The following is an 18,719-nucleotide window of genomic DNA, read 5'->3' as shown; positions in this document are numbered from 1 at the left end:
GAGTTTATTACTATTTTATTTTATGTTAATTGATGTTAATTGACGTTATTTGTTTTTATTGTTTTAATTAGTGTTTACCTTTGGTTGAGTATGGTTTTATTGGCTTTATTTATTTTATTGTATAATAATTCTGTTGTTTATTTATTTTATTGTATAATAATTTCGTTGTTTATTTATTTATTTGTATGTCATTTTAATTTAATTGTTTTATTTTATGGTGAACTACTTCATTGGTTTTATGCATTTTGTCGTATGTTATTTTATTTATCAAATTTTATTTTATTTTGTTTTGTTCGAAATTGAAAGGCGGGTTAAGGGTTATGTTATGACAGGAAGATGGTACGACTGAGAAGGCCATTGTTAGGCTTAAACATTGGTATAGTAGGCCTGAACTCTTGGTGATTTGTTGTTTTAATATCAAGGCTTGAACATCAGGGTCTGGGTGAACTCTTTGGATTAGATACTCAAGTTGCTGCTAAGGAGGGGAATAGTTTTTAATTGCTTAGGATAATTGAGGATTTAGGTTCCGTAGAATTTAGGTAATGAGTCTTTGGGGTAGGAGGTTGTAAGTTCAACGAATGTCAATGTTAGATTTATGAGAAGTTCATCTAAGGTTTGTGGCCCCATAGTTTTTTTGAAAATAAGTTAATGGGATTTAAGCTGGTAGGTTCAACAAGCAATTAAGAGATTACTTAGACTAGGAGTTTTTGATTTTGCCAACCTCGATAAGCAAATTGATAATATTTGGGGTTTTAGAATTTACAAGTTTTATAAGGAGAATGTTTTAGATTTGAGTTCATCGATCTTGAGGATTTCAGGAAATGATTTATATCTGGGTTAAGGTTTTAGAATTGCAGAGTTGAACGGCTGAATTAAAATAGGATTGATCTGAATTAAGTTACTGATAGGAGAATTTTTAGGGGAGAATTTCTTTGGAGATGGAAGATATTGATCTAGTTCGGTTAATAATTATTTTTAGCATGAGGTTACAGTGTCAGGTTGAGGATTTAATTTATATCAATTTTAAGGATAATAGATGGTGACGATTTAAGAAATGATTCTTATTGATTTCGAGGATATAGGTTTAGTGATGGAAATGGTAATGAGGATCACCTGCACGTTTGGAGGATTATTGGTTTTGGCTAAGGGTGCGTAAGATTGATGTATAGTAGTGGTGAGTGGTTATGGATTTCGGAGAGTATAGGTCCTAGTCTCATTTGGTTTGAAAGAAGTGGTTTTGGTTGGTATGGAAGAGGAGTCAACACAATAGTAGTAATTCAAGAGACTTTGGCTTGGAGTTTTTGGGGAGTTGATCGAAGTGTGCAATTGAAGTGGGTTACTCAATGAATCATGGTTGGGAATAGTTATTGTGATTATCTTCAGGAATTAATTGTGACTTGAGGTTACCTAGGGATTTAAATTTTAAGGTTATACTTTCTTTTGGAGTTTGAGCATCTAGTTGGTTGAATGAAGGACATTGTTATTTAACTTGAAGAGAGATTGATGGGATGTCACGTATGGTATATGATAAGATCTTGGAAGTTGAAGTTTAGACGTTAGCGATGAATGATATGATCAAGTATGTGAGTTAATAAAGCATTAGGATCCCTGGGTGCTTTACAAGGGCTTTTGGTAGATTGAAGATTTGATCAGTATGGTTTGCCCTGAGGTTTAATAGTGATGTGCTATTGAAGGAACTAGTTGTGTTAATACTAGCTTATTGGAGTAGAAATAGGTGGGCGAGTTACCAAGGAGGTTTTGTTAATGTTTTGGTGAAGTCAATGGTGGTTCGCTGTGAGTTTAGTCACCGTTAGATTAGATGATGTTTAGAATGTAGATGGTGAGCTTTCGGGTTTAGGTTGTTAGGTAGAAGTCTCTAGGCACTCTTTTTGATTCGCTAGGTTGGAATTGAGTCTTTTAAAGTATGTTTCTTATCTTAGAGGAGATGAGTGTATTTTGGGTTGAGGTCATTTATTTTCAATTTGGGATGCTGAGGTTGTTTGATATTGGGTTTCTGTCTTTGATCATGGTTGTATTTTTTAGAATTTGATTTTGATCACGGCAGCAGAAGTTAATTGAGGAATTTGAGTTATAACTCGTGGTTTTGGGAGAGAGAGTGTTTTTCTACCAAATTGTGATAAGAGTTTTGGTTAGTAGGAATGGAGCCACCTTGTACTCGATGGTGTTAGTTTCATGAGAACGTAAATGTTTTATGCATGTGGCGAATATCAGAGTGCGCAGCAGAAGCGTGGTATTTTTGTTGTAGTCAGGAGTTCAAATTGTGCTGATTTGAAGAATTAATGGTGACTTGAATTTTGAGAAGATATTTGTAATTGGAGGTTAATCATTTGGTTGTGCAATTTGTTATTGATGGTTAACATTGGAAGTGGCTATTAGGTTTCCAATAGTAGAATTCAATAAAGGTTTAGAAGTTGGAGCATAGGAGTTGATTGCAGTTGGCACATATTATTGTAAGGGCTTTTGATCATTGAAATTTATTGGATGTTGTATTAAGGTTCTCGAGGAAATGAGATTTTTGGATAGCAGTCACTCTAGGAATACTGGTCGTGATGTGTCATTGGGGGACTAAAACGAGTATATTGGATATTGCCATGTTCATTGAGAAATGTATCACGTGCCGTCTAGTTAAGGTTGAGCATCAAGGTAGACTTCAACCTCTCCCTATTCCAGAGTGGAAGTGGGATGATATTTCTATGGATTTTGTGGTAGGGTTGCCGAGGACTCCTAGTGGGAAGAACTCAATTTGGGCGATTGTTGATGTCCAAGATATGTTGGCCATTTTCAGATCGTAGAGAAGGTTGCGCTTGTTGCTTATAGAGTGGCCTTGCTGGTCTATTTTGGCGGTATGTGCTCTTAGTTGAATCTTATTCCTGTCTTAGTCTTAATGTTGACCTTGCCAATTTCGAGGACGAAATTTTTTTTAAGGGGGGGAGGATGTAACACCCCGTATTTTAGTGTATTTTTACTAAAGGATTATTTTTATTTATTTAAATTTTATTCTCGTATTTTAAAATTGGTTGGATTTTTAATGAGTTTATTTCTAGGATTTTAATTAGTGAAAATTAATTTTTATGTGCTTTCTTAATATTTATTTATTGTTGTGCATTTAAATTGTTTTTCATATTTAATTAATTACCGTGGGATTTAATTATTTCAATTTGACTTTACCATTACGTTTAAATTATTTTATTTAACTTGTGGTTTTAAAATCGTTTCCGTTGGATCATTTTTGTGACCCAAGTTATGAGGATTGGATCTCATTTCTTTTCCCTCTATTTTTCTTTTCCTTTTCTTTTTCTTTTCTTCTTTTCTTTTTTTTCTTTTCTTTTCTTTTTCTCTGGCTGGCTCTCCTTCTCGCGCGCGACTCTTCCTCTCCCTCTCTCTCTCTCTCCGTCCGTTCTTCCTCACCGCCCAGCCCGCCGCCGTCGCGCCGCCGTGCGCGACACCGCCCGTCCGACCAGCTCCCCCTCCCTCCGGCGACCTCACCTCCCAAATCTCAGCCCCTACCTCGCCGCCGGTAGCCCACACGCGCCCCACGAAACCGAGGGCCACCTTCACGCCAGCGCCGCCGTGAGCCGGCGGTGGCCTTCACCGCCCAGCCCGCTAGCTTCCCCAGCCGCCGGCGACCTCACCCCACCAACCTCACCTCCATCCGTGCCGCCGTTAACCACCAGTAGCCCTTCGAAGCCGCGGCACTCTTTCCGCCGTTGCGCCGCCGTCGCGCCACCTCCGGCCACCATCTTCCTACCACTTCATCCCCGGCCTCTTGGCAACCCATTGGACCCAACCCCAGCTTCGATCCGTCACCGGTGAAGCCCCACCAAGTCCATCTCCGATTTGCACTTTTTTGGCCTAAAACCACCCCTTGCGCCGCCACCCACGGCAAACCACCACCACCACTAGCTTCACCGACCTCCCTAGGCCCTACCCTATCAATCTTGGGTCTTCGTTTGTCCTCGTTGAAAAGTTGGTATTTGTGACCCACGGCCACAGTGTATTTTACACTGTGGTGTTGCTCAAACGTCGCCTTTTTCAACTTCGCGATCCTCAGAAAATTATTATATTGCACTGTAAGTATTTCTCCAAAGAACTTTCGTAATTTAAATGTATTTTTGCACTAACCCATTTCACTGTGTTTTTGACATGCCGGACTGAGTCCGAGGAGTTCGGGGGTCGGATGGATTTGTGATTGGAGTTGTTTGGTTGATTTGGTTGAATTGGATATTTGTTGTTGATGGGTTGGTTGGATTTGTTGGTTTGGATATTGTGTTGGTACATGTGCATTTCATCATTTCATGCATGATCGTGTTTGTAAAAGAAAACTGGGTTTTCGTGTATTGCATTCATGTTCATGTGATTTGAAAAGCTATGATTTTATGTGATAATATTTTTAGTGCGTGTGTATCACGACCCCAAGCCGAGATGGGGCATTAACTCGGTGGAGCTCCTCTGGTTACTCGGGAGCGGAATATACTGAGTAACGTCCCCTGGATTGTCGCCGGGCGACAATGGGATCGGACGAGATGGTCTCGTGCCGACTCCGTGGTCCTTCTGCTGGCGGGGACTAGAGGATGTCTGGCCACGTACGCGCTGGGCGCGGAACTGGGCATCGCTCGTTGCGTAGTGTGGGTGCTTGGCCATGTACGCGCTGGGCGCGGAACTAAGCACCGCTGCGAAGCCAGGACGTGCGGATGGTCCATAGGGGAGACCATAGTGCATATGGAAATAATGCATGGTGCATTTGGTATTAATGCACTATTTTCTGGGAAAATAGTGCGAGTTGATTTTTGGGTAAATCATTTTCTGGGAAAATGATTTACGGATAATTTGGACCAAAATGAGATTTCGGTGTGTGTTGGAAATTTATCATTTTCGGGGTAAATGATGTTTTGTGGAAAAATGCATGTTTTCATGTGCATGCATGTTAGTTGCATTTAATGCATTTTGTATTACGTTGTTGTTTGGGTTATACTTACCTGCGAGACCATTTTGTGGTGTCGCAGATTTTGATGCTGAGGAGGAGGAGGGCGAGCCTGAGGAGACGGCTCCGCCTGAGGAGTGATCTGGGATCACTCGTTTGTAGCTTTTAAAACTATTGTAAATTATTTTATGGATGACTGTATAACTGCTATTTAAATCTTTACTGATGTTTGATTGTAAATAAATTCTGGTACTTAGTTGACTATCCGCTGCGTTATTTTATTTGAACACTGTCGCATGTACACACACTGGCACTTCGTTGGGATGTGTGACCGTGTTGTCACCATCCTGGCGTCTCGATCCCTGTGTATTTTTATAAGGGGGATTGGGGGCGCCACAATAATTTAATTGTTCCATGTGGGTTTGACATTCATTTTCTTTAAAACACTTTACTACTTGTTACGATTCTGTGCACTTGCAGATATTTTCAGCACAACACTTCTGCTTTTTCTTAGACGCTATGTATGACAAATAAGTTAGCAAGTGCCTACGTAGTGTAGTTGTAGAATTTGATCGAGATGTTTTGAACAAAGTATTACACCATTTGCATTGAGGTTGTTTAGCACCATCTTGTTCAATCTCAACAAAACCGTACAATAAAAGTCTTTTTTTTTTTTTTTTTTTCTTTCATAGACAATAGTTCGCATTTCAGTTGGGCCTTCATTGGTGACAGTATTAGGAACCTCAATATTTTTAGTGTCTCTATCACCATCAGACATTGGCTCTACTAAGATAATCTAATTAGAGTCTTCATTTTCATACTCTTCCATTGGATCAAGTTCATTCAAATTATCATTCATTTGCTAGCATAAATCATTTGTAAACGTAGAGCATACATTTTATATAAATCATTAAAGTCAAACAACTTTTGCTCGATATTTGCCAAAACATCTTTGACTTGATGTGCCTCTAGAAGCAAAACACCTCCAAAAACTTTCAGCAAGTACATATACATAGAACATACAGTTTATATTAATCAACTGAAACATGTTAAAGTCAAACAGATTGGACTCAATACTTTTCAAAATATCTTTGACTCAATGTATCTCTAGAAGCAAAGCACCTTTAGGAACTTTCACTAAGAACATAAACATAGAACATAAAGTATATATTAATCAACTGAAACATAATTAAAGTCAAACAGATTTAACTCAATACTTGTCAAAACAGTCTTGACTCAATGTGCCTCAAGAAGCAAAGTCAAACAGAAACTTCCAGCACCTCTATGTGCCTCCACAAACAAAGCAACTCCACAAACTTCAAGTACAAACATAAACATAAAACCATAAATGTTAAAATTAATCATCCCAAGCATGTTAAACTCAAATAGGTGTTACTTGATACTCATCAAAACAAAGCACCTCTAGGCTCTATGTGCCTCCACAAACAAAGAACCTCTACAAACTTCAAGCAAGAACATAAACATAGAACCGTAAATGTTAAAATTAATTATCCCAAACATGTTAAACTCAAATAGCTGTTACTCGATACTCATCAAAACAGAGCACCTCTATGCGCCTCCACAAACTTCAAGTAAGAACATAAATATAGAACCAAAAATGTTGAAATTAATCAACTACAAATCTCCAGTTAATAATATACACAACAAGCCGAGAGAACTTAGAGAAGCAAATAATTAAATGAAAAAAAATAAAATAAAATCTAGAGTATAAAAATTTAAATGGAAAATCAAGGAGGAGGATAAAGAACAACTCACAGTTCTGTGGATTGGAGATTTTGCTCCAAGCACAGATCTATATATTCTTTTTTCATAAGGTTTTTTCCCAAAATTTTCAATATGAATAATAATAAACTCGTACAAGTAAAGTATGAATACTAATAAACGCTTGCAGGAAAAATATTGTACAAAGAATAGCAAGATCAAGAGAGGAAAAGACCATTGTCATATCAATCAAAGTGATAGACAAAGTCACAGAATCATGCTAGGAGTCGTGACTGTTAATGTATGGCAGCAAAGGGGCTGTGGGGCATCAAAATTTTCAAAATGGACGCCACTTCGGCAGATCCATATTAGATGATTAGATCTACAAGACTACAATTTAGAAAAAGTTAGGAGAGAACCAAAGGTGATAGTTGGTTCCAAATCTCCCAACCAAATGCTTAAAAACCAGAAAATAAACTGGCTAATTGACTAAGAGACGGTCGATTTGATGAATGAGAGAGTCGCAAATCGGAGAATCAGTTGGTTGGGACTCATAAATGCTAGTAATTAATGACCCATCAGCCGAGGCCCAACTGTCATCTCTAAGACTAAGATGGTAGTCACGACTCCTTGAAAATATGGTCGTTGGCTGAATTTGCTAGGGTTTCTCGCAGCCTGTATCACTCTCTCACTCAAAATCTCTTGGGTTTATAGCTGCAAGCCTTCAAGAATCAAGACTTCAAGTTTACAAATCGTGTATGTAGCAAGTCTAAGGTTTCTTTGTAGTAGAAATGGACTGAGAGTGAAATAACTGCAAGGCTAAGACTCAAGAGTTTGCAAATCGTGTAAGCCTAGGGTTTCTAATAGAAATGGACTCCTCAATGAATGGTTGATATCTCATAAATGAAATTCAAGGGCTAGCATTTTTCTTATATAATACTCTATTAGCTAATATCCTATTAGTATATTACATATAATAACACACACACACACATATATGGTGTAATTTGTAAATTTGTAGTGTTATATATTTATGTTAGACTATAATACCTTTTTTAAACGACTATAATACTAATAATACTATATATTTATTAATACACCACTAACATACCACCATCTAATACTATAAGTCTATAATACTAATCCCATGTATTAACATATATATAAACTATAAAACTCTATATTTATATTGTATACATATATAACATTGTTTAACATTATATTTTATCAAACATTATAATTTATTAGTCACCATATAATACTATCGTTATATACTATAATACTAATACCATATATTAACTACAAAATTAGTACTTTAATAATTTAATATTAATACCCTACACCAGTCTTATATCTGCATAAAATAATAATATTATTTATCCTTATATTTATAATGCATATGTAAGAATTAATACTAAACGACTACTACTACTGGTTTACTAGCATGAGCGTCTTAATTATTAACAATGGATATGAATACTAAATATGTATATTACTTATATAAAGTAATAAGGTACTAGTAATACCGTAATAGTTCTTCATAAGTGACAAGTTATAACTATAGGTAATACTGTTATACTACTACTGTGAGTATGTTACACTGTTGATATATAAGCATCAATTCTTATATGACATTTGATAAGATAAGTTATAGCTAATATTATATTCACCATAGATTCATAATATAATTATATATGTATTCATCATAACTTCTATATGATATAATTATATATATATAGTATATGTAGTGGACTAAGTCTATAAGACTATATACATAATACATATATAATACAATATATATATAATTGTGTATATATATATAAATATATACGAGTCGAGTCGAGCTTCATATGAGTTTGCTCACAAACATTAAATGAGTCTAATTCTTTTTTTGCGAATGACCTTTTTAATATTCAATTCGAGTCGAATTCGAGCTTAATCGAGTCGAGCTTGGGCTGTCTGTCAAGTAGCCTTATTCATTTTACAACCCTAGGAAGAAAGCCTAAGCTTCATGAACATTAATCCACCAAACATCATATCCTTTTTTTTTTTTCACTATTACAACCTCTTAAAAGTCTCACTGATCCAATTCAACAAAAGTTAGATGCTATATAAATTTCCTATCTTGTTCATCTTGATATGCTAAATTTAATTGAAATGTTGTTAAAGTCTTGCTGCAACATCTTTCCCTGATACACCCCAATATTTTTACATTGAACTCTACTTGACAAACATTCCTAATTAATATATCCAATATCATCTAGATGGTTTTTTGCAGCATTCAAAATCGTCGTAAAAAGCATTCTAAGCGTCACAACAGTGTTTTAGAGTCGATTGAAAATCGATGCAACATGGTCGGTAATACTGAGTCCCAAAATGTTTGTCGTGTTGAAATGAAATATCAACGCAAAAAATAATTCTATTGCGACGATAATTGTCGAAGTTAAAGAAGGAAAACTTCGGCACAAAAGACACTCCAAATGATAGTAAAATGCCTATTAGCGACCATAGTCCAGTGTCGCAAAAAAAAAAAAAAAAAAAAAAAACATAGCACCACAAATAATCTCATTTCCCCGTCACATATATTCCATCATAAATGCGCACTACAATAAATATAACTATTTGCGGCGCTCAATATCACTGCAAAAAGTAGCTAATATCTCTGCAAACTAGTATTTTCGTCCATGTTTGATAGCAAATATCATGTACATTTGCGGTGATATTTTGTTGTCCCAATGAGTCATATGTCCAGCTGCAAAATTGTACAAACCATGGTTAAATATGGTAGCAAATACTTTTTACGGTGGTTTTGTGTCCCGATTAAAAAATTATTCCTGGAGAAAAAATATAGCCAAAAATAGTATGTTAACAAAGAAAAAAAAAAATATTATTGAAAATTCTTACAAGAAAAGGAAAAAATACACATGTTACATTATATTACAATATTCATAAAGCAATTACACAATTGTCTAATTACATAATGCCAGATTTCAAACTAGAATTTAAGAAAGCAAAAAAGGAATCATATTAGGGACATAATTGATAAAGTGTTAAAAATTACATTATTAAGTTGCTAAAATGAATGATTTGTTTAATCAAAAAATGAATTAAGCACTTAATTATATAGTAAAATTTAATGCTTGACTCAATGTTAAATTCTGTTTAATGTCCCAAATTTTATTCTGATATTTTACTAATGTTGCAGGGCATTATGGGAAAGATATTAAAAATATATGGGTATTATTGGAAGTGCCCAATTAGCATGGCAGTAACAGAAATGCACAGCAGCTAGGGATTGGAATCAAAACGAGGAAAAGAAATGAAAGAGGGATGGGTTCACTCGCACGGACGAGCGCACTGCAGAGAAATGGTGCAGGGCACTCACGCAATGAAACGACGAGCAGAAGGCCTCACCGCGAACGTAGGAGCTGGAGACGAGCTCACGCAGAACCGCTCACGCACTCACAACACTGACTCAAAACGCTGGGTTGCAGACGTGAAACGCGGGAGCTGAAACTCACAGCAGGCTGGCTCAAAATGCACGAACGGCAAACGTGAAACGCAGAGAAGATGCGAAGCTGGGCTGAGGATGAAAGGTGGATCTGTGCTGGGCTGAGACTTGCGCACTACAGAGACGAAACGCACAGCATCAGGGACGCACTAACGCGGACAGAAACGCACGAAGAGGAGCTCAAAACGCAAATGTAAACCTGTGCTGAGCTGAGGTGAAACGGGCAGCTGGAAGACGCGAAACGCAGGGGGCTGAGGCAAAACGCAGAGAGTATAAAAAGAAATGAATTTTTCGTGCGCCGTCTCTTGTTCATTTTTATTTTTTAGTTTTCATCTGTGTTTTTCTTCCGCACAATTTTTTCTTTCGGATCTTTTCGTTCAATTCTTCTTCTTCATTTTATTTTTCAGTTCTTTTCATTGTTTCATTATTTTTATTTCCGTCAGTTTTTGTTCTTCTTTAGTTTCGGATTTCAGCATCTTTAAGGGATACAATATATTTTCATTCAGTCATTTTCTTTAAAAACAGTAATTAGTGATATTGGATTTTAATCTTCTTGAACATTTTGTTAATCTAGAGATGATAGGCTAGATTTTTAGCTTGAGATTCAATGAGTAACCCATGACTATTTGGGATTGGATTCTCTTCAATATTTAGTGCTTTTGATGATTAACTTGATGGATTATATTTCAATGTGCATCTAGAAAAGATTAGAGTTCTTTGTTCTTGGTTTAGATCAATTGTAGACGTAAGGCACAATTGATACTTGAACAAGTAACATGACTTTGATGTTTTTCTTTCATTTTTCTATGATTGTTATATAATTTGTCAGGTAGTTTTATTAAAATAAAAATTGTGGTTTATTGCTATATTATCCGACCATGATCTCTAGGAATGAGAGAATGGTTGAGAGGAAATGAAAAGAGAAGTGAATCCATCACCAAATTAGTGGGTGAAAATTGCATCCCAAGTGTTTGTTTAATTGCTTCTTACAAGTTTAAGTCAACTTCCGCACATTTTCTTTAAATCTCGATTCTTAGCAATTTTAGAAAAAGAAAAATAGATTCACTTTTATTTTCAGCTTTACTTATGTTTGATCATCCCGACAATTTCACTCATAATCCATTCCACACTCTCTTAGTAAATAGCCCCATTTAGATGTTAATATTGTTAGCGGTTAATTTCTAAAATTTATTTTTCTTTTCTTATTATTATTTTTTGTTCATTGCTAGCTCATTTAGTTTAATCTTTTCTTATCATTTTAAACTTTCGTGTCACTCCAAACGGTAATATGTTGTCTTACGAAAATGAAATGTTTGCTAAATTCTCATTGTCCTTGTGAATTCGATCTTGGGATTTACCCTTGTATTACTTTGACAGCTTCTACGCTTGGAAGTCAAAATTAAAAGCTGATCAATAATCCAAGACATAAACTTAGAAATATGAGAAAGCGAATGCAAAAGCCTATTAAAGTAGAACCTATGTTAACAAATATAAGAGAGAGAAAAAATTACTTGAGGAAAAGAGGTGAAACACAAACTTTGCTTAAATTAAAGAAAGAAGGATCACGTGAGTTTCACATAACCTAGTAATAAGCAATTAATTAATTGAGAATCAGTGTCATATAATTTACATTCATATCGTTGCAGCAAGATAATTCTCATAATTAATGAATAATTATGTGATTCATATATTGTGAGACAATCTGATCACACTTAAATATACTATTTAATATAATTACTCACAAGTGTTGATGAATAATCTTATATTGACTGTGGATAAGGTCTTGGACATACTTATAAAGAATAAACAATCATCTCTTGTTGAACCAGTTTTATGAGATGGGTTAAGCCCATGGATTTTTTCATGGTATTAGAGCCTACAACAGGACGAATGTGGACTCACACTACTTACTCCGTGACAAGGACTAGAAAAAAATACTGGTCTGCACGTGAAGAAAGGTGTTAAGGAATAATCTCACATTACTTGCGGGCAAGATCTTGGGTATGATCTTTTATCGAATATGTTTTATGAGACGAGTTAGCTCCATGAATTTCTTCAACAAGATCCAATTTGTTGATGTGTAAATAATTTATCGATATATTCTTATGATAAAACTTAGTTGAATTGAGTTGTAAATATATTACATAAATTTAAGTTGAATTGGAAAAAAAAAATGTATGAACTGATTGCAAATTCGATAGGCTTCATGAAACCAATCTAGTCAACAGTCATAACTTTTGGTGTTGACATTGGATAAAAACAAACTTGGTGGTGTTCGAAAGTTGACTCAAAACTCTACAATTTCATGTCTAACAACAATTTCCAAATAGTTCTAATGTTTACTATGTCAAAACAGCATACCGCAAATAGGTGATTTATGAGGATAAGGTTTTTGCCATGCACTTAGCCCAAGTAACATACAGAAACAATATCTAATATTTACTTTTGAAGGAATGATGGTATCTAAAAAAGATGGCTCTTATGATGAAATGTTAAAAGAAATGAAATGGCTAAATAAAGATGGAAATAATATTTATCAAGTCATGAAAGCCGTGACTAATTAAATATCGTAGACAATATACACGATATTGAAGCCCTGGTAGCTCTTAATTAAAGGCTTGGAAATGGTGAGTAATATATGGCATTTGTGAGCTAATACTTTAAGATATACTCCATCTATGGTGAATGCAATAAAAGCAACCTCTCCCAAGCTATTGAGACAAGGGCCTATATATGATCGAAGAGATTAAGGCCTTGTAATTTGAGAGAACACAACTGTTCTTAGATATTCTCAACTACTTTATTATTATTTACTAGTTTCTTGCTACTATTCACAAACTATTTAATTTATTACTATTCACAAATGATCTGAAATACTATTCACAAATGATTTGTTTTTAACAATTATTAAGCGCTTGATTATATTAGCAAATTAGAAGACAATGAGGCTGCACACCTTCTTGCTTGTCATGCTATAGTAACCCAGAGTATAACAGATTAGTATTAATCTGTTTCACAATTTATTTCTCAATTGAGTTTCATTTGCATAGTTATGGCTTTCTGTGTTACTAGTAGTTAGGACTATATTTCAATTGAGCCGAGTTGAGTTCGAACAAGGCCAGCACTCAAACTCGATTAGCATATTTACTTATTTGAACTCGAATGAAAGTCGAATACTCTTATTAGAATAAAAACAAATGAACAGATTAAGCTCAAATTTGAGCTTGAGTTTTTTTGCTTTGGAAAATCGGTTTTTAATTTATATAAAAAAATAAATTAACTATACAATGAATTCTAACTATTTAATTATGATAAGTACTACATACATAAAGAGAGTATACACAAATAAACCCACAAGCTCATGTGACTTCATGTGATCCGTTAGATTTACTTTACAATAAAAGTAACTTTACATTCTAACATATTGTATCAAGACATGTCAGTTTGTGAGTTTACTTTTGTGTAATCTTTTTGTAGCTAAAGTATTTCTCTTTAACTATTCATCCAAAGATAATCTTCATAAAAACTTTTAATAATATCCTACTTACAGTATAAATTACCTTACTGCTTTTGTGCTGAAAAATTAATTAAAAAAAGTATTACACAAGATAAATACAATTGAGTAAACCATTATTTACACTACAAGAAAATAGGTTATTTCCAGTGATTTTAAAATCGCCGCAAAAAAAATCGCCTTAAATAAGTAGTATTTGCTGTGATTTCAATTTCACTGCTGAATTTTAGTCTGAAGTTTGAAAATGTTGATGGAAATTCCCTGTTAAGGTTTTTTAGGCGACTTTTAAAGCTTTTACAGCGAATTTTTTTAGGGCAAAAAACAATTGTCAACTGAGGCATTTTCTTTACGTCGAATAAAAGTCGCCACAATAGATGTTTGTTGTGGCGAAAATCGTCTCTGTAAAATTTTTTGTAGCCACTTAAATCTTATTAGCGGCGATGAAAAAGCGATGGAAATAGAATTTTTGTTTATTTATGAAAACTGTACAAAACCATTTCATCATTTGCAATGAGGTTTTTATAATTTGCGGCGATATTAACTCGTCGAAAAAAGCTATTAAACTTAAATAGCCACGGGTTTCCTTCTTTTCCCTTCAGCCGTCTCCCCCTTCCCTTCTCTCTCTCTCTCTCTCTCTCTCTCTCTCTCCTGAATCCCTCCCAAGCACAACCCACGCCGTCTCGCATAGCTTGCCGCCAACGTTCCCACCATCCCACCGCCACCTCACCTTGATGGCCACCCCTCCTTCTCCCCCTAGCCCCCCTCCGATCTCTTGCCTCCCTGAATCTAATGTCACCACTCCTCTCTCTGATTTTTCTATATCGCTGCCGCTAGGGCTGCCGTTCGCCACCACCCACACGTCGACGCCGTTGCCAGTTCTATCAGAGCTCCCTTCTCCTCCACGCCTAGCCCAGCAGCCCAAGGTCCTCCCTTTCCCCTTGCTCTGTTCAGAACCCACGACCACCAGCTCTCTTCAGCGCCACCGTGCTCCTTCCGAGCCACCACTCCACGCCAAGCAACCACCATGACCACCCCTAATATTGCCTTCGATTTTCACATATGGGTTCTTTTCATTCCTTTTATCTTGGCTTGATTTCTTGGTTTAGTTCCGTTTAGAGATTGGGTTTTGTGTTTTGTACCTATACTGTAGAAATATCTGTGTGGTCGCTAGTTTGTATATGGGTTGTTGATATCATGCATTTTTCAATTATGGCTTTGAACCTAGATTTGGTGCGTTCTGATGAACTTGATGTCTAATTTCCAGTTTGGGGCAGAAAGGATATATGAAGATAGATTTTATTTTTATTTGTTAGAACTTGAAAACATGAATAAAATTTTTCCATTATTAATATGAATGTTTTCTTGTTTTAATGATAGGTCCTATAAATTCTTATGTATTCAACGTTTGGAAAACCATGAATCATGCTAGGCATTAATGGTGTAAGATATAACTATGTTTTAATTTGTACTCCTTTATTTTTATTTTTATAAAACAAAGATTTTTTTCTTAATTGGAGCTGTATAATACATACACTATGGTTTGATTGATGCTCTATGAGTATATAATATCTTATATGAGTTATTATTACTTAACTGTCATCAGGATCTTACTTTCCTGTTTGAAATTTTGTTTGCCTATTCAGTTGCATTGACAGTTTTCATGGTAGAACCTTCCGTGAATGCATAAAAATCACTAAGTATATGCGTCAGCATGAGTTTTGCATTCACATGAACCTTGCTTGCTGTTATGATTTGCTATTGCTATTACCACTCAATTTTTATTACAAGTACCATTATTATTCATAGTATTATTGTTTTTACCAATCTCAAGGTTTAACACAAGCCTATGAGATTACAATCTTTTAATTGATTTTTTCTTCTTTTCTGGCGAGATGTACAATGCTTGAACACATAGTCGGCCAAATATGAAGCAATGATTGAGCAAATTTGTCACTTCTAGGATAGGCAACCACACATATAGTAGGAGGACTTTTAGTTCAACTTTATCAATGTAACTCTCTTGGAATGGTGGTATGAGACTTAGGCCTAACTTTTAGTTCACTAGCTGATGTTACATACGTGTTGATCAAATCTGTTTAAGTTGATGCTAAGTTGCTCTGGATATTTAGTCATTCCCTTATTGGCCATGCATGCCCGCCAAGAAATAAATAAATACAAGCACTATTTTATAGAGATTGCTTTGTAATGCTATTCATCATACAATTTCATTATATGTATTTTTGGTGTCTCGTCTTTCTATCTTTTCTCCTATTAATTATAATGTTGGTGTCGACATCTTAATGAAGTTCATTGCACAGAGGAAATGTTGTAATTCCTATTTAACTCTCAATATTTGTATAATTCATACACTTTTTTGTTTTTATTCTGTTTGTTTTTATTTTCCTAAATAATTATGTTATATTGACTTCTTCACATTTCATGCCATAGAGTCTCCGTGAGTTCCAAGCACCTCCAGAACATAACTTGAGAGTTCTGTTGGTATGTATTTATGCTTTAATTTTCTGAGGTCCTGTTCTTTTGTTATATACATGAGTAAACTCAGTATACCCTTTGTATAAGAATCAATCTTTAGAAGTGTCAAAATAGCAGTTGCATCATAGCACATCTGTAACAACTCAACAATTCTATAGCTATTACAACAACAATTTGCAGCCCTAGTCTCTTGAGTTTTTCTTCAACTTATACTTCTTCTTCTTTCTTTTTAGCATCAATTATAGTCTATAAGTGTATTAAATTCATGTACTAACTCTGCTTCAAATTACAGTATAAACTTGGTTTTAGGTCATGCTTCCATAAAGAGAATGAGGATATTATCATTAGGCTTGCCATGGGTGTGGTTGTGCAAATCTCTGATTGCTGGATAGCAATCATTCTTATTGCTATAAGTTCTCTTTTTCATTTTTTATTTGTAGCTTTCACAGTTACTTCTAGGATTGATTGAATACGTGTGTACATTCTAAGGTTGTATAATAGATGTGTATTCCCAAATGAAAAAAAGCATGAAAAGTCAACATCACATAGCTCTGAGTTCCCCTCATGTAAATGTCTTGTCATTTGGTTCTACATGTTTGTGTGCAACTTGTTCTTCTGGTGGGCACAAAGCTGCAACATGCATTTATTGCAACATTGGCATTAGAGAATGTATGTATAACTAGATTATTCACAAGAGTAAAGCTAAGGCCTCGAGATGATCTTTTTTGGTTTAAGAACCCATGTATTTATTGTTGTCCTTGATCCATTTTATTCTGTTCCAGGTTGGAAAAAGCATGACACATGCAAATAGTTGCAAATCTATTTTTTTGTTCTTTCTTAAATTTCTATGGACCAACTTTCAATCGGGAAAGGCAAACTGATTTGCATGTTCCTTGTTTTGACTCTTTGCAAAATGCATTTGAATTGACTTCATTCTTTTGGTTCTGGGTACTCTCTTTGCTTTCTTGACTAGGCTTATTGAATGTTGATACTTATTTCTGCTCTTTTTAATATTGAAAAGATCTTCTCTTTTTAATCTTTTCTGTTTAGTGTATTTGTAATGTATTGCAACAAATTTTTGTGTTCAATTAGGCTATGAAAGCCATACACTTTCACTAGTATTTATGGTGGGCAGAGTGTTCTAACAGATATGCTTCTTTGAGTTTTTATGGTATTAGCAAGTAAATATGTTCTAGCAAATATGTTCTATGGCATTGAATTTTGTTCTTGAATTAGTTGGCAGTTTCTTTTTTTTTTTTTTTTTTTTTGATTGGTAAAATTTTTTTTATTGAGAATTAGTTGGTAGTTTCTGAGATCACATGGTCAAAAGTCCCAATGGTTTTGCATGAATACTTATAAAAAAATGAATTATTGGCATATGCTAAAGTTCATAGATGTCAAAGTAGTTTTGGATTTCATTCTTCTGTATCTCTGCATCTTAGACCAATGTTTGCTCAATTTCAAATTCTTATGTAGTGGCGTTATGCCATTTTAGTAGTATTTACCTTTGTTTTATGTATTTTTTGGCTTGCTTGTGCATGCATAAATCTATTCTCAAAGTGGATAATTCCTTGTCGTGGATGTAAGCAGATGTGAAGAAAATCTTGCAAAAATTGATAGTACAAAATTCTGAATATACTTGTAATGTTTCTCTCTATTATATAATGAGACATATATAAACTGTTGCACATTTGAAATGTTTACAAAGGATGTTTCAATAACTTTCCATTAACTTATGATTTAATCCTTGAAATTCTAATACTGTTGTTAATGTTTTTTTTTTTATCAGAAACTCATACCTAGGCAATTAGATTGACAATGTAGATCGTCAAAATAAATCCCCTTTTAGGCATGTTGCGGATTGTGTTAGATGCCTAAATCGTGACTAACATTATTTTCTATAAGAGGCTGATTTGTAAAATTAGTTGGCCTGCTGGTTGATAAAAATAAATCTTTGGGTAGGTGGGACATCCAACATAGTAGAGTTGATAAATTATAAAGTGTTAATTAAATATATTAATGGATAGGGTTTTTCTATTGTAAATTACACCCTAACTGTATTTGAAATAGTAGTTTGTTGTGACAATTTTTGCATATATCTGAAATTAATCAAAAGTGGCGCTTTAATTTTGTCGAACATGTAGCGATTTCAAAATCGCCGAAAATGATCAAATGCAGCGATTATTGAGAATATTTGTGACGATTTTGAGTGTGGAAAAATGCTTGATTTCTTGTCATTAGTTACATAACATATTATTATCAAATACAAACTATGCATATATTATTGTATAAATTCGTGGTATTGTATTTATAAGTATATTATAAGATATTACATAATATTATACTTATATTTGTAATACTTTTCATATAATGATTTAAATTTAATCCAGTCTCCTACATATTCTATCCTTAAAATTATGATATGTCACACTCTCCTACTTTTAATAATAATATACATTTATCTTCAATATATAATTTTTCTAAAAATGTCTTTTAATTTCTATATTTCAATTTCTAGGGGCTGGTTTGGTTACACA

Source organism: Juglans microcarpa x Juglans regia, chromosome 7D (assembly GCF_004785595.1).
Source record: "Juglans microcarpa x Juglans regia isolate MS1-56 chromosome 7D, Jm3101_v1.0, whole genome shotgun sequence".
Classification (NCBI taxonomy): Eukaryota; Viridiplantae; Streptophyta; class Magnoliopsida; order Fagales; family Juglandaceae; genus Juglans; species Juglans microcarpa x Juglans regia.
The sequence above is the reverse complement of the archived record's forward strand: the minus strand, read 5'-3'. Positions refer to the sequence as shown.